General features: G+C 36.2%; 1 long non-coding RNA gene across 2 annotated transcripts in view; it reads right to left on the reverse strand.

Moving 5' to 3' along the window:
* Nucleotides 1-22,421, reverse strand: part of LOC145687769 (uncharacterized) — an 86,950-nt gene that overhangs the window by 17,642 nt on the left and 46,887 nt on the right. Inside the window, exon 3 of one of the 2 annotated variants that reach the window (XR_014131753.1) lies at nucleotides 13,183-13,342. The exons of the other annotated variant lie outside the window; for it this stretch is intronic. This is a non-coding gene — a long non-coding RNA (uncharacterized LOC145687769). Of the gene's footprint in view, nucleotides 1-13,182; nucleotides 13,343-22,421 lie in introns of those variants that run through there. 2 annotated transcript variants of the gene reach the window in all.

A 22,421-nucleotide genomic window follows, 5' to 3' on the forward strand; every position in this document is an offset into this window, starting at 1 on the left:
ATTATTAAGGTGAGGAAGAGAAACTGATTGGTACATTGGCTAGAAAGGAATTGTATCATGAGAGACGTACTGGAGGATATGGTGGCAGGAAAGAGAGGGGGAGGGCGAATAAGAGATAGTCTCTGTTTTAATGGACTATATCAAAACAGAGAAATCGTACTTGAAGACGAAGAGAAAACAGTGGAGCATAGAAGCTTTTCCGTTGTGGCAAGTGACCTATCCTAATGTCTGTCCATTCGTCATGATATAGGTCTAAATGTGTTACTCGAATAAAGCTGTACGTTCAACGCTACTACAGCACCAAATTTTAAACTTAAGATTTTTGTAAGATCCTCTAGAGTTTTTTTTTTTTTAATTTTATTCTTACTCACCAAATTAAGAGTAGTTTACTGAAGGTTAAAAATTAGAAATTGCGATTTTATCGGAAACGGCTAGAACGATTTTGCTTAAATTTCATATATTAATATTTCATTAAGAAACCTATACTGAGGTATAAGTCTGTCTGTGGGAAAAATACACAGGGGTAGGTTACTCCGAGGGATAAGTTCTTTAACAACGATTTACTCAAAGATGACTCAGGGGGAGTAGAACGCTTACATCTGGTGCGTAGAGTCCCTGGTTCTATCCCCGGCCAAGGAAGTTAGTGGTGTACAACATCGTGCCCATGGGTTTTCTCGGGTGTTCTAATTTTCTCCCACATTATCATTATACCAATTTTTCCATCACCATTCACTTACCTTAATCATCCTAAAGGGCATAATCGTGGGACGTTAAATTAAACAATTTCATTTCATTTCAAAAAAAGACTCTACCTATTCTGTTCATACGAGTATTTCATAAATGAATATTTCGTGAGTAACCTAACAATATGGTATAATTCACTCGTCCTGAAAATATTCGCAAATTGTAGTTTACTGTTGAGGATGAATTATTTTCGGACGGATTTCTCAAAAACGTCTCAGTCAATTATGTTCACATTTTCTTTAAATGAAAGTTTCATTAATAACTTGCACAATGTGTTATTTCTTATGAAACAAACAACAAGAGATAGTTTACTTTTGGGGTGAGTTTTTTGTGGACGATTTTTCAAAAACGACTCAGACAATTTTCTTTATTTTTATAAATAAATATTTAATTAATAACCTATAACGTTGCGTATAAATCATTTCACTTGGAAATAGCCATAAGGGGTAGTTTACTTTTGGGGATGAGTTTTCTTCGGGCGAATTTTCTCTCAAAAACACCTATATTTTAGTATGTCTTTTGCTAATATATGTTTCGGCTATAACTGCAGCATAACGAGATTTAGTTTAAGAAATTGGAGCGACCAAGTTTAGGGCGGTGGCCCGTACCTTTTATTATATACTATGTTAGATAAAAAATATCGAAAAAAAAATAGAAATATATAGTCAGAAGTTTCTTTATTTGAAAATATGAATCGATATATCGAAATGTTGGACAGCTATAATCCTAAAGGAGAAAGAGGTTCAAATTTATTGCTTATAATAATTCCATAAATTATTCTTCCCGTGTGAATAACATGCCTTTTGAGTTACAGTACTACATTCGTATAAACGAAACTGCTCTATGTTCGAGTATATAATCTCAAAATATATTGAAACTAGGTATAATCTTTGATACTGTTGTCTTCAAAACCCACCTGTTACATGCAGGTGTATCATTGTGCTGAATCATAATAAGCTTTGTATTGAATATCTATTATGGAACTGATCCTGTTCATCGTTTCGATTGGCATATTGCAAATGAACCCATTCGTATTGGTCGCCGGGATAAACAACACGTTATGTTGTATGCTGCTCATCTTTTATCTATAAACTAACTACGCACAATTTACAAGGCATAGACAGAAAGACACATTACATGTGTGAGAGATGACTGTAACTACCTATCGAAACATCTATCTATTAAAATGCTACAATAGCAATTAAAAGCGCCTGAGCTCCAACCAACCTATAACTTTAGCTTTCAAATCTTTCATTTACGGTTATGTGTGATTTCACGTTTAACAGAGACAAACATTTTAAGTATTTGTACTTTAAATAGTCTAAACTAGTTAACTATATCTTTTTCATAAAGTTTATGATATGAAATTATTGTTCAAAGCTTTTGTATTTTAATAAGCCTTCTCTAAAATCAATACATGTGAGTTGTGCTTCATTCTTCCGAGTTCTTTTAAACTATATTTATATGTTTGTGGCCAATCCTTTCGACAATGAGATCTCGGAAACTACAGGCTCTAGAAAGATGACGTTTTCACTGATCGATTGGAAATTTTGCGTAGATTGTCCAGTTCTAATTGAATATTAAAAAAAAACATGGCCATTATTTCTTTATTACATTTTTTTAGGGTACGCTGGAAGCGTTGAATTTTTTTTAAAAAAGCATCATGTCCTATGCGTTATACATTCCAACACCACAATGTTGTATATTGAGGTTGTATATGTCTCAGGCGTTTGTTCCATGGCCAAATAATAGTGAAAAAAAAGGATAACCATTTCTCGAATCTTAAGATAAATCTTTATTTTTTTGAGTGTTTTGCCCAATGAACACGATATATAACTGACATTATAATTAATTGTATATGTAATGTATTTGCTTATTACATACTGCATGCAAGAAGGAAGAAAACACTGGTCATACATGAATTAGAAACTCCAACAAGAAGTAGGCTCAAATCTTGCAAACGGTGCGAGATATTGAGAAAAAATAATCGAAAATAGTCTCCCTTTTATGATACCCCTTGCCGATTTTTTTAAAATCAAGACGTCTTTCACTTGTGTCTGTAAAGGGACATGTACATATGTTGTGAGAAATAAGAAGGATATTTATGCTCATATGCGAATGATGCGCTGTGTAGAGAGCGCAGGTTCAGCTAGTCCTAGTCTATAAAATAATCAATATTTTGGACTTGATAGAAGTCTTGGAACGACCCAGAAAACCCATGACCCACTAGACCCGTTGACCCGGACAGACAAGGAATGACACAGGGACAAAGAAGCATCATCATGTACATGGGAAATAGACTCATGTGTGAGACTTATAACGTAACTCTTCCCTACTTAACATAACGAGGAACGTAACATAACAAACACGTTCCTCACTTCTCTCTCTATCTCGTCATTAAAGTCTAAAGAATGTTTTCCATATACTTCTGGGTTCTGTGAAATTTGAGATGGGGACAAACTGGAGAAGGTTGGGAAATCTTAATAGATATTGTGCTGATGATAAATTAATACAGGATTTTGATTCAATCATAATTTCAAACAGCAACAGCTTGACTGAAACTCAAGGAATTAATCGAAATGAAAGCAGCATCTATCATCAATGCATTTCAGTCTACAAGAATCCCAGCCACGTAAATATTTGTGAAAATCGAGCGAATAAAATCGTCGAATGCATTCTGGGCGCTCTTAGTTCTTGCAGACGTGTCTCGCCAAGCGTGTCTAGATGCTGGAAAAGGTGGAAGAATAGTGGAGCATGGTGGATACGCAACGTTTTGTATTACAGTGGATGTAACCTTTGTATATTATTTATTCATATTGTTGTCGTGTAACATGATTAGATCATGCCTGTTGACTAATTGCAGAAATAGACGTTTCAGTTTTTGGTGTATTCTGTCAATATTCTGAATTCCCAGAAGTGATGGATTTGTCAGGATTGACTAACACGTAGTGGATCAGTGTAGCTACGAAGCATCTCACGGTCACTATTAACTTCTCTGACTGTGAGTATAACATTGGCTATGGAAAGGTTTCAGGAGCGGAAGCACAAATTGACCATTAGTAGAACGTATTGTTTGTCATGCGTATAAGATTCATTTTTCCCTTGACTAAAAATTTGTGAATGTTGTCGACAAAGGGATCGTTTCCGTAGCGCAAAGGCAGCACCAACGTAAAGTAAAATTTAAAGCACATCGTGTGGCATACATTTATTCATCTTTCTCCATATATTCATAGTTTCCCCAAATGTAGCACTGCGGTCGAATAAACAACGCTTAGTTCCTCTTCAACTTCTAGTGTCGTTTTCGCAGATTTGCTTCGGTCATTATCTATTTCGTAATCACGAACACCGAAACGACGTCCATCATCATCTTACCTCCAAATAAATTTATATCAGCACAATGGAATTTTCGGAGCTAATTTTGCATTTATATTTCCTTATATTGTTCACAGTGCATTAATGTTTTGAGTTGTTTAGGCGCTTCTTTTGTGAAAATCGTGTTTTGGTATTCTATTTTTTTTAGCCTGAAAATAGACGAAAGTACCTAGATGTGTTTTGTGCCCTATATATCCAGAAAGTGAAGAACATAAGCCTCTGAATTGTATGGCAAAAATGAATGAAATGAAATCTTTAAGTTTTACATCCTACGGTTATTCCGGTAGGCTAAAGGAGACGGTGATGGTGATGTTGAAAAATGAATGAAATGGTGGAATGAAGAAAGTGGGACGAAGAGGGAGTACCCCGAGAGAGCCTACGCACACGGTTTTTGCCCATCAGAAAGCTCATTCTTTTAAAGGTCAACCGAACATACCTCAGTTTTCTGAGCACCCGAGTTTCCTCGTTTACAAGCCTTCTTTAACCTTTACGCCAAACTCTACAAGGACACGAACACATACATATCCAGGACAATTAAAATTCTAAAGGCTCTTCCGCCGGCAATCGAACCCGGCACCCCCGCACCAAAGGAGGACGTGCTAGCCACTAAACAAGCGGCTAGGGCATTTGGCGCGAGCTGGGATCGAACCAAGGACCCCATGCACCAGAGTTGACCGCTCTACCACTGAGTCACCGCGACCTCTTGAATTGTATGAATCACAGCAGTTTACAGACAGTATGTTTTATGACCACAAGCATGTGGCTAACAACTAAGTGAAAGTATTCGAGATTTAGTATCAATTTTGCAACAGCATAACACGTGGCAATACCCTATTAGTTATGCGACCCATCAGAAATCTTCAGAAAACCTCCAGGAAAAGGGTAACTTAATTTTGAACTACGTGAATCATGTCTATTTAGTCATGAATCGTCACGGGTGTGCAAATGTGCATAGGACGATGTTCAGAAACAGAAAAGCGATTGGTGGGATTACGAGAAATCGACTCTTAACGTTAGTTTGCCATCTAATACAGCAGATTTAAGACTAGTATGTTGTTTGATTTTCTCAGTTAATGACTATCACGCGTGTGTTCTGTGGGAGTAATCCTAGCTTTGATCCCTTTTGGTGGTGCTCTTTGTGGCTACGGGTAGCGTAGTTACTAACGCTTTCGTCTTCTATGCAAGCTGTCCCGGGTTCGATTCCCGGTGGGGGCACACGGTCGAAAAGTGTAAAAAGCTCTTTTTCAGGCCGGTCACCTTGAATGAGGTTTTCCTGGGTTTTCCTCATTCACACCAGGCAAATGGCCGTGTGGTACCTAACTTAAAGGTCCCGGCCGCTTCCTTCCTTCCCTTTTCCTGGATAGTGTGCTCGCCGAGTGACGTCATCCCTGAAACGTGACGGGCTAAATGACAGATGCCGAAAGCCCAGAAATCTAAATCCTAAATCCCTAAAATCCCTTTTGGTGATCATATGGTTATACTATGAGTTAAAATATAGATTAAAGCGTTATATATGAATGGGGGAACCTATCATTTGTACTATTATTAAATGTTCTGTTTTCCCACTTATTATTATGCCCTGATTTCACTTCGAAGAAGCCACAAACGAGAGAAAGCCCTATTTCAGAGCAGGTATCATGTATGAGGTGGCTTTCCTGATGGCTGAACGATTTATTACATTCCCGTCTGTAGGTGTGAGACCAGAGTTCGATTCTCACAACCAAGAGCATGGCTCAAATTGTAGATTCACGTCTCATATAACATCAGTGTTGAAGCGTGATGTCAACTCCAGACACACGCACACATACAGATACACATACACACAGAGAAAGAGAGAGAAAGAGAGAAACAGAAACTGTGCATGATAAATAAGGGAAGCGAAGCTTTTTCACTTCCAGGTTTTCCCAAATGACATTATAACAAGACGATACCTTCGGTTTGGATTGTTTATATAAAAGAAAAATTATTTTGTAGTCCTCCTTGCCTAATATTTTTCATCCATCCCAGATATGAATCCAGGTTGGCAACATGTGGGACACGCCTACCAATACAACGCCTTTGACGTACTCGTACCGGGTAAAGGCTCGTGCGCTTTTGTAGGTCTTCCTGGGAAATGGAGTATATCTGACGTCACGATGACGTGGGCGTTGCTATTCACTCCCCTCCGCATCTTGCGTCAGTGAGTCATGGACTGGCGCCCGGTGACGTAGCGTGCGATGAGATCTTGACTACCGTATTAGCATCATGAACCTTCCCTGCCAGCTGCCTAAGCTGTACATCCAAAGAAGCCAACCCAAACAGTTAGAATAAGAGCAATAAATACAGCCCACGAGTGACTAACGTTTCTGGCATCCACGCGAGGGATGTAACAGTTGGGATATTTTGAGTTATAAATCCCCCACTCAATCACATATTGCCTACATTATATATGCTTGTATGAATAATGACTATTTATGAACATACATAGAGATGTAAATAAACATAATGCGTAGTTAAATATGCGCCAAACGATAGGTGAAAGTTATTTTCTGTTCCACAACCAAAAACAACTGTCAAGGCCGAGAACTCCATATTTTTGTCCTTCGGTTTCTATGGTATGCTCTTTTCACTTAATGAATGGCGTTTCCTTTTTCCTCTGAATACACAGATTTTTTCCAGCTAAGAAATCTACTTTTCATACATTATAAAAATGAAATATTTTATGTCCCATGGTTGTACCATGTAGGCTAAGGGAGAAGATGATGATGAGAATGAGTAAAGTGGAAGAATGCAGAAAATTGTAAGGATCGGGAGAACCCCAAGAAAACCAACGTACACTGTGTTTGTCCACCACAAAGTCCGTTTGGTGCGAGCTGGGACTGAATCAGGGACCACACGCACCAGAGGTGAACTCTCGAACACAACCATCGCGACCTCCATTGATACATTGTGGAGTTGAAGTATATTTCACAATACGTACGTGCTATATATATTTGTATATATAATTTTAGCTATATATATACTTGAATCGGTTGTGTCCCTGTGTCATATTCAGCTGGTGATGTTCGCTTCCCAGTGACTCATAAAAACTCCTTTTAGTACAAAGATATTAGGTAATTTTAACCATTTTTAGATCAATAAACGATGACTTATCTCTTTTCCTAGCTGAATCCTCACTGCTAGGGCTCCACAAAAAATACAAACGTTGAAAGGAAGTGTGAGTAATTGAAAATACCTGAAAAGTGCGGGCGTATGAAACTTCTCTGATGCTACGTGACCTGATATGAAATTACTATCTAGTAGAGGAACAAATGGTTCGAATCGCACGCTACTCTATAGATCTACGTATTGTGTAACCTTGGTGCTCTAATGAGGCATTAGTCAATCGACTGTGGAATCAAAATGACGACCAAATTATTAAATTATTATTATTATTATGGTTATTATTATTATTATTATTATTATTATTATTATTATTATTATTATTATTATTATTATTATTATTATTATTATTATTATTATTATTATTATTATTATACTCTCTCTTTAGCTTTGTACTTTCCACCTTATGCATTTTATAAACTACTTATGAGACTTATAAGAATACACTTGTTTGAAATCGTCCGCAAGTAAAAGTAGCTTCTGGTCCTGCTCTATTACCCAGCTCTCCTTGTGGCGATATGGGGTGATATCAATAAAACGGAGAAGTTACTCATTACGCCCAATTTTGAAGTAGTTACTCGCATTGGTATCAATAAAAAGAGAACTGAGCACTAGTCGTCTCGGCTGACCTCGGAGAAGCCCCGCCCTTTTGAAGCAACCACACCTCTATTCTCGAGCCGAGTAACTACTACGCGTTTGATATCAATAAAAATCAAAGACTCCTCTGTGATGCTAGTAACTTCTCCAAATTTGTGGAGCAAGCTAAATAGGTGACTCCGTGCGAAATATGGCAGAGTATATGATTGTTTTACTACGTAGAAGAACTTATAAACTGCATAGAAATGTTGGAAATGGAGATTACAAAAAGCATTATAAGTTTATGAAAGAAAATGTAGTGATTAGGACAACATTTCTTAAGGAGAAACAACCGAAATTCGGGGTGGTGGACTACGTAATGATGAAAAGATGCGGGTTTTCTTCAAGGGCGCCGATCCTGTGGGGGCCAGGGGGCCCGGGCCCCCCAAAGCTCATGTGGGCCCCCTATTGTATTTATGAATATACAATATTTGGCAATTTGTCTTAAAATCCTGATATATATACCTTCTGCATCTGAATGCCCCCCCCCCCCCAAAAAAAAAATTACAGAGAAATCGGTGCCCTTGGTTTTCTTGCGTTACGTGAGTGATCCGGGATTCCAGGTCGGAATGTCAGGGGATTCTGGTGTGGCTCAAAGTACTGTCTATGACTACCTGAAAGTGGATTGTTTCCGAAAGTGTGCGTAATATACAAACAGCAAAGACAGAGTGGCAAGAACAATATACATTTCCGGGTGCTATCGGAGCACTTGACTATACACAAGTGGCATTAAAGAAACCTAGTATTTTGGAGAGTAATACGTTAATAGGAAGAGCTATTTTGTGGCTAAGCGGTTAGCGTACATGCCTTTGGCATAGGAGACCCGCGTTCGATTCCCGGCAGGAGCTCATGTGGTTTGGATTCCACGTTAATCAGTGGGTTCTGTCTCATATAGGCACGCTACTGAAAAGGACGTTAAACTAATAATCAACTCAACTCAACGTTGATAGAAAGGGTGTATACATGAGAATGTATTTTGTTTATGTCAAGGCGAAAAGGGACACGTATGGTGTGGAAAACGCAATCAGATGGACGAGATTTATGACGTGGGTGGCTGGACTTTTTAAAAAAGAAAACAAAGGAGCCAAGTGTCTGATTTCGTTCTTAAAGCCAAACAATCTACAAAGACCTTGGACAACACGTGATATGCGCTTGTCGTGTTAATCTTGATATTGCTGGATTCCAATCAACATCCATCAGCTCAAATAGGTTTATTCCCATGGTTTCAGTATTACTTTCTTCTTCCCCCCTTTTTTATTTATTTTTGTTTTATTCTCGCTCGAATATTAAAGATTCTCTTTTGAATTTGTGTCTCAGTCGTAGATGTATTTGATATTTCGTTGCATTTCACTGTAATTACCTTCAAAGTTTCGGCTTTCCTTCGTTTACTTTCTGGTAGCTGTGACTTTGAAAGTACCACTGAAAACTCTTTTAGAATATCCACAAATGCACTTTGATTGAAGCTATCGTTGCTACTTGCCCGTTTCATGGCTTTTAAGATACTACGCCATAGGTTAAAAACAACGAAATGACTGCGCAATGAATGGGAGAAGTGAGTAATCACTTCTTTTATTGATACGGCTCAGTGCTACGTGCAGAGGAAGCGCGAGTAAACGTTCATAAATCTGGAGCAGACTAGACCTGAGTAGTGGCTTGTTTTATTGATACGAAATTGAGGGAGGAGATTACTCCAGGTGTAGTTACTCCGATTCTCGAGCAGGACTTCTCAGGAGTAGTTACTTATTTTTATTGATATCACCCATGGTGTGGGGAGAAGGGCTTATAGTGTAAAGTGTTCATCCCACATGATGCTCTGCGTACGCGCCAACTGCACCAGACTGAGTCCCGGTCGTAGTTCAGGATCTTTTCAGAATAGTAGTTCTTGTTCTTTATAGCCTCGGTATTGCATAAGGACAAAGAAGTCCTTCCAAACATTTTTAGAAGTATGTATTCTGTCTGTGATTACACTACCTATCCGATTTGTATATAAGTGTGTGTTATCAGGTACCACTGGCGCAAATCCCGGAGGGGTTTGAGGGGACATGTCTTCCAATATTGGAACTGGAGGACTGTCTCCTCAATAATCCGATTTCAAGTGTGTTTTTTGGGAGATTTCATGATTTGTGTCCGACTGCCAAAAATGAAAGTAAGATCAAATTGATGTTCCTTGGCTTGTTTCATTTTTTAAAAAAAAACATATTCTTTAATATTTCAAACTGAATTTTGTGTTCTGGCGCAGTTAAGTCACATCAATTTGTATTAATTCCGCTCCTACTTGGACACAATTTACGACAAGTTTCAGAGGTAAACATACCCCTCCCCTCATACAGGAAAATTGACATACACATATTGTAAACCTCATGTTCATGCACTAATAATTTTCAAGAATTTGTGCTTATCATTGTCCAGTACTGGGGGGCCTTTTCCCTTTCCTCTTTCCTTGTGAAATATATACCAGTAAAAAAAAAAAAAAAAAAAACCACTATGTACCACTACTTCATCTACAAAGCCTGATATATAATATACAACAGGTTCAGCTCAGAAATCAGATTCATCTACAGTAATATGAGTCTCTTCTCTCCCCTTCAGAATAAACCTCAAATCTTCCCGCCTCCTAATATTGAAGACAACTCTTCTTCCTTGATCCTCCGCAGCATTGTTTTTCAACTTCGTAAATATTTTGAATATCGCTTAAAAATATGGGAACGATCTTACCCGTCCCTTCCCTAGGGCTGTTCCGATAATCGGTTAATCGATAACAATTCGATAAAATTTCCAAAGCGTTTCGTCGATAATGAATTTTAATATTATCAAATTATCGAACTCTCGAGACTCTCGAATTGTTCGAAACATTCAAAGTGTTTGAGACTCTCGAAATGTTCGAGACACATGAAGTGTGCGAGGCTCTCGAAATGTTAGAAACATTCGATAAGTTTGAGACACTCGAACTGTTCATGAGTCTCGAATTTTTTGAAAGCAGCAAATACTGAAAGATCTCAGTATGATTGCAATTTATCGAATAGTTTGAATATTTTGATAAGTTCGGTATTATCGGAGTGTTTGGAAGAAACAATGCAATTGAGATTATCATAGGTGTACATAATACGTACTACATATATGCAGATTATTCATTTTAAAAGTTGCCTCCTTTGAAATGAAGTGAAAGAACAGTTTCTTCCCACTTGTCTTTAAGACCAATGTTTATGTACACACAAGACTTAAGTAGTATATCAGTGAAGAGAGAGAGAGAGAGACAGAGAGAGAGAAGAGAAAACAGACATCACCCGAACAGGATAGGAATCCAAGATACTATTATTCTACAAACTGTCACTTAACCGATTGCGCCAACAACAGGGCAAGCAGAAAAACGATAATTTTGCATCTGGTTTCGAGGATCTAAATTAGAGCTCTGGATTGAAAGAGCTTCTAATATAGACAGAGGTAAGAACATTTGATAAGGCTGAATACTTATCGAACTTCGGTTTTGAAAATTTAATCCGGCACTTGAAACCCTTCGAATATTTGATATTGTCGAAATTTCGTCTAATATCTAAAATTCGAGTATCATTGAAATTAACTTTGGGAATTTTGGGTGCGAAGCTCCCTTTAAATCGCGCTGTCTGTCTGATTGTATGTGACGTCCTACGATAGCTTTGAACAGATTGTACCATTTTGATGGAACTTTAAAATATTTCTCTTTCTTTAATCATACATCTATTGTTTTGGTTGCCTTACGACAAGGGGAACTCCCTTGAATTCGAGTATTTGTTATTACTTTGAGCGTACTCGTGATGTAACGACTGTTATTAATATCATTGTTTACTCACTATTAATATTGCTACTTCATCTATTATAAATACTACTACAACTACTACTATAATCTTTTACTGTATATATATATATTTTGCACCTGACGTTTAAGACGTTTCAATAGCATATTTCTTCTTTGTAGACTCATGGTATTATGTAGGTTATGTGAAATGAAATTAAATGAAAATTTTGAGTTTTACGTCCCACAGTTATGCCGGCTAGGCTCAAGGAGACGGTGATGATGAGAAATGAATGAAATGGTGGAATGAAGAAAGTCGGAGGAAACGGGAGAACCCCGAGAAAATCCACGCACACGGTATTTGTCCACCACAAAGTTCACTTGGCGGGAGCAGGGTTTGAACCCGAGACCCCATGCACCAGAGGTGAATGCTCTACCATTGAGCCACCGCGGCCCCATAGGTTATGTGAAGTAGGAATATATAATTTTCAATAAATTATTGATATGTTTTAGAATAGTTATACAACGCAATTAAATTATTAACTGCAAATCAAAAAATGTGAATCCTCTGATAGTATAAAGATATCCAAGAAAGTTATGTCGCTTTTTGTGAAGTCTGTGTTCCATTGACCCTCACACCGTGAGTTGAATGCGAATGCGATTTTTGAGTAACCGGTGACAACTCGATAAATTTTCACTCCCGAAATTCGATAGGTGCTCAGCCTTATCAAACACCCCTAACAACCTCCCAATGTTGAAGACAGATTTGCGCCGCTGTCACCTACAATATTGAAACTATGCCTTTACGTATATTGGGGACAGAAACTACAGCTACTGTTCGTCTGTTATCCGTATTTATGCACAGGAGTAGACCTATAGGATATTAATAACTAAAATAAAAAGAATGAGTATTATCATTAGTTATTGGATGTATGGAAAATACTGTTTTTATTTTATTATTATTCATATACAGCAATCATCAGAAAATATGAGTATACACACTTTGCATGCCGTTACAGTTGATCAATCTTAATTGTTTTCTGTTATGTAATGAAATCGTGATTATATGTACATTCGGTGAACATTACATATATAAGTACAAGATACAATTTGAAATTGAACAAACAAATTGAACAATATTAAACATTTATTAAATATCTATTTGAGGTTGAATGAATTAAATAAAAGTGGGAACATAACTTATGGAGACCCTTATATTGTTAGAGTTGATCTTGTATGATGATGTGTGCACCCGCTAACTACACCGGATTATACTAAGTAATGGTTGTAGCAAAAGTTAAGCACGTTAATACTAGATTCTGTTCTTTATAACGTCGTTGTCAAAAGGACGTAAAACACAGAACTCAAATAAAATTGTTAAAGTGTGTTAGTTCAAAATTGAGAGTGTTTTTTTTAACTCAATAAACAAAGATAAATAACTTTCTCAGAAGCCCGTTTTATAAACATTGTATTACAACATTTGAGCTCTAAACATTATCATAGAACTCTCGTAAGCACTAATTTGATTCAGGGGGACATGCTTATTATTATTATTATTTTTTAAAAAAGTCAATTTCGAAATTTGAGCGATTATCAAGAAAGAAAAAGGACACTCAGCAATTGCAAGCTGCACCTCCAGAGTACACCTCAGTCAATTTCAAAGGATTCTTGAAGGATATTCTGGAAAAAGAGAAAATAAACAAGCATTTTAAGAAAACTAGTGAGGTTTCAACCCGCCTGACTTTGCTATGCAACACAAGTTACACTTCTGATCCACACAATTTATGTTTTATCTTTACGAAATTATTGTCATAAACGTTATTTTCAAACAGAGTCGGAAATGACGGACATTTTATTATAATTCTATTTTGTATTGTTTGGGACCAGCTACAAAAGAGAAAAAAAATCATAAATCAACAACGCAACTTGAAGTAAAGTGGAAAATAATAGAACAGTGGAAGACAAACACTACAACTAATGGTAACTTATTTTATGACTTTCTCCCCTCGCCCTTTTTTCTTATTAGCGCCTAAAATTATATTAAATATTTATCCCTATATTGTCCTAAAAATAAAATCATTCGTAAAAAATGTATTGGAAAACAATATGATGTTTAATCAGTGTGGCACTTATTAAATAGTCAGTGGGGAGAATTGGAAGAACATTTAAGCTTTTGCTTTTCTTTCTTTCTTTTTGTTTTTCTTTTTTTTTTTTACGATAGTAAGGGTATTTTCCATAAGGAATTTGTGTCTACAGGACAGACAGTTGAAGTCTCAGCTTTACCTTGAGGAATTAAAGCGATTACTGCAACGTATCACACGTGTCAGGCCCGAGTAAAAGAATGATGCTCTGTGGCGTCTGCCCCAAGTCACAAGGCAATGGTTGTGTAAGACTTTCTGTCCCAAAAAGGGAAAGAGATACGTGTGTTTTCCCACCCTTTATACTCACCAGATCTTGCCCGGTGAGATTATGTACTATTTCTTAAACTCTGCACTCAGAGGTTCGTACTTTGATGACGTAATTGCCATCAAGAGGACTACGATAAGAATTTCCATCAGCTTTCCAGAAAATGACTTCTTGTAACTCTTTTATGCATTGACGGCCAGGGCGCAACGTTGTGTGGATGCAGGAGGGATGTACTTTAAACGATCCAAGGTCAGAAATTTTCTATATTTCACTTTTTTCTCCTACAGCACAAGTCTCGATTTAAAATTGTCGCACTGTGTATATTCTTTTAAACAAAAAGAAATCTTCAAAATCAGTGTGTCTATGCCGAAATTATGCATGAACACACACACACACACTTACGTCAGTTAATGATGGTTTTCACATTTTTTGGGTCATTGAAGTGTCTCATGATCTAACTCCGAAGACTCTCATTACATCCTAATGAAAGTTGTATAGGACCACCGGAAACGTGTATATATTCAAACAAAAAATAATTATCAAAATATGTGTAATGACGTGTAAGTTATGCGTGAACATTCCCACTATATATGTGAGGGGCTCGGGGAAACATAATTGTATATCATTTTTTCTAACTCTCGAGTAAACTGGAAAAGAAAGTTCAACATTCCACAATTCAATGCAATAACACATACCAAACAAGCTTTCTTTGCCATCTGAAGGTACATTTCCGAAATAAAACTGCCTACATACTATTCTGTGGTTTGATGCCAAGCCATTCCACCTAATAACTCAATTTCACTGGAAGTGGTGCTTACCACTATGTTTGTTCAGGCCGCTCAAATGTATATTATATATAAACGGGTAGAATTGAGAAAATCCTACTTTTTCTGAAAACGGTTAAAAAAGAAGCATCATACAATCATGATACACAAGTATGCTTCATTTCTAGCATATATCGTACTCATTTTTTTTAAAGTTGCATGTGAATAATTAATTATTTAGTTAATTAATTTTGAACATTAAGTTGTAATTGTTCTTCATTAATTAGGTAAGTGCAGATATACAATTGTGAATCTGAAGGTGAGAAATATAAATTATAATGAATTGTATATTGTAGACGGGTTGACATTACGACATTACATTACCTAATAAGAGCGAGCAAGCAAAAGAGGTTATGCTAAAGGAGTTTCGAAGTGCATTAATGTTCTCTTTAAAGTTGTGTCTTTTGTTTTGAGTTTGAAAACAGGAGTTTTCCAGGGATTCCAGGGAGTAAAGAAATAACAGATTATACGTATATGGTAATTACACTTCGATTAATGTATAAAGTTTCTTCAACACTGAATTCGTTAGACACCTGCGCAGGTTTTGAACATAGTGATAAGTCAATTTTACAACGTTAATACACAATGTGTAAAACTTTTAAAAAGTTAAGATATCATTGAGAAACTAAAAAAATGGTTATATATGATTAATATAAAGCAGTTTTGTTGAAATATATTTTGATTCGTAACTATAATTTCTGAAGACGTTATCGATCACGCATTAAAATCTTTTGTTTGGTTTGGTTTCTCATGAAGTTCGTTATCTTTAACGCTGGTTCTCTATCCTATAGACAGAAAACAAAGAAAATATTTTTTTCTCTTCCCTTCAATGGAAAATTATGTATATATTAAAATGACCTTTACATATCCCTCGTGTTTAAGCGGTTGGTGTACGAGCTTTAGGTGTAGAAGACCTGGGTTCGATTCCTGGTGGAAACTCATGTGGTTTGAATCCCAAGTTAAGCTGTAGGTCCACGTGTCATACAGTCTCGCTACTGAAAGGGACGCCAACTCAAAATCAAATCAAATCGAATAAAAATGACCTTTAGCTTATGAAACCATGTACGAAGATATATATACAGGGTGTTTCAAAAGTCTCCTATTATCAGAGTTACAGCAAATTCTAAGAGGGGAAACAATCTCTAAATATGATATTTTCAATCTAAAGTGAAGGATTTTTGTTTTAATCGGATGAGCTGTTTGGGCTGTATACTCTGTATGAGCCTAATGTTAAATGAAAATGCAACGTTGACATTTACTTGAACCCACAACATAAGTGAATGAAGTTACTGTCTTTTACGCTAACGTGTCAATGGCCAGCCCTCATTTCAAACAGTAACTTGGGGTCTCCTAAATGAGTTTATGGGAGCTCAAATGCAGTTATATATATTTCTCGAACCCAGGAACAATATATTTTCCGTATTCAGTCTGAATCACTAGATGATATCATGAGAAACCACATGCGAGAAATGAGTTTTACGATTCGCAGCTGAAGAATTTTTCATTTACATAGGCCTACATATTCTATTAAGTCATAGCTATGTCTTATTCCCACAATTTATCTTTTCCAAAGTTAATTCTAACAATAGCGCTTTATTGCATCTAAAAATTAAATATGTTTAACCATTATAATGGAAATCGTTATTCAAAATCGCTTGATTAGTCTGCGTTTTACTGTAGTTAATAATTTTGCATACCTCACTCCCATACGATATGTCGCCCATGTTGAATTTCGGTAAGGTCTGAGTGAATGATTGATTATGTTCTGTGAAATAAAAGGCACACATTTACAGAAACTCATATTGTAATTGAAGAGCTCAATTCCAAAAGAGTCAAAGTCAAAAAAGTATTTCTTTCAGTAGAAGATATTTTGTGTGCGTTTCCATCATTCAATATCCGTAAAAGAAAAGTAATCTTCTTAAAAGAAAATTTTAATTCCCTACGTTTCGTAAGATAACGGTGAAATTATCATCTATAGCAAGAGTTTTGTAAGTGTTTGTAGGCATGAGTCAGAAAATAACTTCAGAGAATACAGTTGACAAAGGATATTTCGGAAAACAACGCAGTTTTCTTTTGCCTACAACTAATTTCGTTTATGTAGTTTTGGCATGAAACCCTGTTCAATATACGAAGATGCTGAAAAGAAACTTAATAGAACCAATATCTCAAAATTGACAAAAATTGACTTAGGCTCTTTAGGAACCCACCTCTTCAATTGTGTTGTTTGGGGAAGAGAAACTGTGCTTACACTTACCGTACATAGTCCTGAATGTTTGAATGCGTTGTAGATTACATCTAACTTCAAAGTACAGCTACATGAAGTATGGGACTTCAAATAAATCCGCCTTCTTTTTAAAATATTTCTACTTGGATACGCATTTAGAGTCATAGACTAGAAACAAAGGCCCAAAAAAGATTAGTATAGTGTTTCTTCCTGGGATACTTCCGTGGCAGATTTAGCCAACAAATTCCTTTCCCCGAGTTATAAATTTGCCCCTCTCCAGGCAAAATTTTTGGAAGAAAGCCTGGATGAATATTGTTCCTTAGTTTGTTTAATTCTATGTAAGAATGCATATCGTATGGAACATAAGTAGGTGATCATTTTCTTAAACGTGTCTGTAATAGCGGATATACGTCAACTGTAAGAGTTTATAATTCTTTACATGCCATTCCAAAGTGGTATTGCTCAGGAACACATACATCATGTAGCTTGCAGCAATTTTCATGTTACTTCTCATTGATTGTTACGCTAATGAAAGACCATAGTGGAAAATTTTCTCGCTGTCCTGTAGTAAGTTCAGTGTCACTACTAATTAAGACATAAAACCTTACAAAGCTGTCTTTACAGGGTAAACATGTCAAATCAGATGGTAGGAAAGCCATACAAAACATTCTTCCTTTCTTGTATTTCAGAAGATACAAGTTCTGTAGATGAAGTAATGCATAATTTCGTCCACTATTACAGAAGAACGAACATATGTTATATACAGCAGAAGAGGTATACTTATAAATTTGTATACAGGGTGAAATTTTTAGCTTGAGACTCCAAAATATCTGAAGAAATAAGCAATAAGCATCGGACGGATAAATATTCGAAATAAAAAGTTATTATGTTGGAGGGGGAAATTCATCTATGTTAAAATTAGCCAGCCTCGGCCCTGGGGGCGTGTGGGGCAACTTGAAAAACTTAAATGGGAAGCTCGCTCTTTATTGCAAATTCGGATTCTACTGGAAAATAGAAGTACATTTTAACTTAAAAATTTTTTTGATCAACTATAGATGACGTTGTAATAACTGACAACTAGTTTCACTGAGGTCTCACAAAAGGTCAATTGATGAGTTACGTTTCATTTCATAATAAATCTGTGATAAGCTGCATCAACCTTTCGTTTTAAACGTTTTCTCGACTCGTGATAGGTGGCATGCAAGATTAGTTGAATTGACTTTGAGTTTAACGTCCCTTTTCAGCAGTGAGGCTATATGAGACGTGGACCTACTGATTAACGTGGAATCCGAACCACATGAGCTCCCACCGGGAATCGAACCCGGGTCTCCCGCGCCAAAGGCGCGTACGCTAACCGCTTAGCCACGGAGAGCTCGCGCGCAACATAAGTCTACTTTCTATGCCTTATTATTAACGTTTAACAAAAAAGAAAGAAAGAAAGAAAGAAAAACGAAAACCCCACCTATAATTTTCGAGAAAATCCAATAAAATTAATATGTTGTATGTCTATAAATAAGCGTGTCACGTATCAACACGAAACTGATACTGAAGTACACTCTAATCAAGCGTTTTATTATAACATTAACAAGAAACAAGACAACAGTATATTGTATGGTTAATTAGATATAACTCAAAATGATGATAAATTATATATATATATATATATATATATATATATATATATATATATATATATATATATATATATATATATATATATATATATATATATATATAGAGAGAGAGAGAGAGAGAGAGATATAGTGGCGGATCCATTATATGATCAAGGGATGGGCTAAACCATAATTTGCCGCTTTTTCCAGTGTAAAGCATTATTGAAGCCCATTTTATCCAGTGTATACCTGAGCGTTAAGGGAGGCTACAGCCCCCTGGATCCGCCACTATATATATTAGCTATATTGTCCAAATATAAGACATGTATCAATTTATAGATGTAATGTTGCTGAACAAAATGAAATTCCCACTCATAATTATTGAGAAAAGAACTAATTTTAATGACGCTTAATTCCTTGACAATCTGATGTGTTGATAGGTTTTATGCTGCTGAAATAGGTGTGTCACTCTGTTAGGAAAAAGCAAGCAATAAACAATCCGTTACTTAACAGTCCTAACAGCGACGCACTTACTTCTACAATGAGTTATTGTCAGTGTGTTAATTGAAAGGGGGAAATTCCCAGGCACCTCTGAACACTTCCCCGGAACCTAGTTCCCTTTGTGCTTTCTAGGGAGGGAACTTAGTAATGACCCCAACCTTCATGTGTAATTACAAAAATTAAATTTTTGTAAACAAATAAAAATCATCAGTTTTTCAACTCGCTAATAAGATATCTGTGTCGAAATAAAATCTACTCCGATAAGTTTTAGTACGGTGAAGTAGCGTATTTAGGGGGAGAGCTATCGGACTCAAGCCCCTTCCGAAATAAATTTGATGGGTTTTCGCATTCCACGTAGGGCTACAACAGTAACCCTTCTCACCATTTCTAAGAATTTAATTGACTTTCCATTTTCTTATAGTCTTTGTTCACAAATAATACTGCATTTGTCAAATTTCATTCCATGCAAGAACTGTGTTTTTCTTTCTATCTTTCGCCCATAGTACTCTTCTGTTTGTTTTTCTTGGTTGTTACTTTCTTTCGTTTTTCCTATCATAATTTCGACCGTTGTTGGATGTGATTTGAGCTGGCCGTCATCAGTAACACCAAAACTAGGAGAAGCTGATAAGCGAAACTGATGTTCCACACCAACTTGGACGGATATCAACTTAAGGGGACTTTAGTTATTATAGCAAAGGAATATTTACATCGTTTAATTATAAAGACAGCTAAATGTTTGAATTAAAGAAAATCAAGGGACTGGAATAAGTAGCCCGGGCCAAGTAGGACAAGAAGATGTCCTTGCCCCCGCCAAGTGAACTTTGTGCTGGACAAACACCGCGTGTGTGCGTTTCCCCGGGGTTCTCCCGTTTCCTTCCACTTTCTTCATTCCACCATTTCATTCATTACTCATCATCACCGTCTCCTTTAGCCTAACCAGCATAACCGTGGGACGTAAAACTCAAAGATTTCATTTCATTTTTTTTTTTTTTTTTTTTTTTGTGGGGTGTATGGAATGTAAATCTGTAAAAGTTTAAAAATGAGTAAAATAATTTGACGAGAAAGGTCTAAGTTATAAGGTAAGGTGTGAGAGATATATAAGAAGTGAAGGGTCACTGTAAAATTTAAGTATGTTTTGTTAAGCTCTTGTATAATACACCTCTTTTAAACTAGAAGGTTGACTACTTTGAATGAATATTCATAATAATTGCGGTTATGCATATTTGTAACTTAAATTTAACGTAGTGTTCTAGTGACTACACAACACACATTACAATGAGCACACTTTATGGAAACGTTCTCACAGAGGATACTCAATATCCTTTATACACGATGTACTCTCATGTCCAAAATTATTGTTGCATATCTATAAATATGTAGTTCTAGGAATATAATTTGATAACGAATTCGCCCGGTATTTCTTATAATGTTAGTATGTGTATAATCGGCCAACACATATATGTGAAAAATTTCATGTCAAAAGAGCAGTGAATAAGAACAACAAAATGAAAATAAACTTTTCTTGTCCATTTAGCAACATTTTGTTTTGCTTATTCTAATTTTGGTATTTATAATTCATTTCCTATGAAATCTACCACAAATATACATTTCCCGATTATACAAATAGTATCAATATTAAAACTGCCCTGCAAAATCAATATCAAATTATATTCTTAAAGAAGGAAGTTATAGGAATGCGACAATAATTGTGGACATGTGTGTACATTAGAAAAACTGATTTTTCAAGTCTTTTGTGAGATAAATACTGTAAACTGAGAAATTATAACATTTTCTATATTGTACAGGGGCATTTTCCTACGAGTACAAATTTCTTTTGGAATGTGTTGAGAAATTAACACAGTCAGCAAGACAGTGACGTATTTTGTGGACTACGGGGCTTACCGGCAGCAGCCCTAGAATATTACAAAATAAAGTTATAATATGAACTAAAATATATTAATAATTTTATACTTTAGTATTTTCTTTCAATGATAAAAGTTTCTGAGAATTGCATGTATTTAGAAAGATCCACTTAATTCTTTGCACGCAGGATGTCTCGCGAACTTAAAGGGTCTTCAATATGACAACGCAGCAGAAACCACTTTCTAGTTACTACAGAAAGAATCATATCGGCGTATTACCCTTCGCTTCACCTCCGCCCACAGCGTACGAACGGGCAGCCCGGTAAAATCAGTTGCCTCTAGAGAAATCTGTTTCTTGGACGTGAGTGAAGAGCAAAAGAAAATCATACGAGTAATGGCAGTGCATTTTGGGAGTCTCTGGGAATTGTTTATGACATCATGAGCCTCATTTCGTAACGATTTGCATTAATGCAACGAAAATTTTGTGTTTTAGTAGTAGTAGTAGTTTGCGTAGCTCTTACAGACTGAGGCTCCTTCTTTCCTAATCGCCTATTTCAGCGTTCATTATCACTCGGATAGCTTCCATTTGCTCTGGTGAATATTGTTACCACCTATTCAATGCGAAATGTAGTGATACTTCATGCAACAAATAAAGGTAGAAATGTACGATTGGTTTTCCGTAATACTAATAAGATAATATAAGTCTTGCTAGTGAAGATAAAATTATATTTATCTACTTGATAAAAGGATGGGGTAAGTTTTTTTCTTATTTTGGAGATTGTATAATAAGGTGGAAACTAAAGTCCAATAATAATAATAATAATAATAATAATAATAATAATAATAATAATAATAATAATAATAATAATAATAATAATAATAATGTACAGGTATTTTAAAGGTTAGTGGCAGCTCAAGCCATCAAACCAGTATACGCCACTGCTGCAAGAGTACACTCTTAGTACAAGTATATTTTAGGCCCACACTAACTCCCCCCCACCTCGAAGTACTTCAATTTCCACAGTATTATGGTTACAGAAATAGGACATTGTTCTCTACAACCCATCTTCCCCCTCTCCACTCCATCTGTTCGGACACCTTATCCAACCTCTCTATCTCTTCGGGAGAAATTCTGGCTCTCTTGCAATCGTTATCTCCATATAGATCAGTTGGACCTGATAACATTAGTCCTCTCTTTCTCAAGAAAACTGCTTCAGTTATTGCGGTTCCTCTATCTATCATATTCAATAGATGCTTCAAGGAAGGGTATTATCCACCAGTTGGAAACTAGCTCAGGTGACCCCAAAATATAAATCAGGACTTAAAGAT

The sequence above is a fragment of the Thermobia domestica genome, chromosome 6 (assembly GCF_964235325.1).
Source record: "Thermobia domestica chromosome 6, izTheDome1.hap1.1, whole genome shotgun sequence".
Classification (NCBI taxonomy): Eukaryota; Metazoa; Arthropoda; class Insecta; order Zygentoma; family Lepismatidae; genus Thermobia; species Thermobia domestica.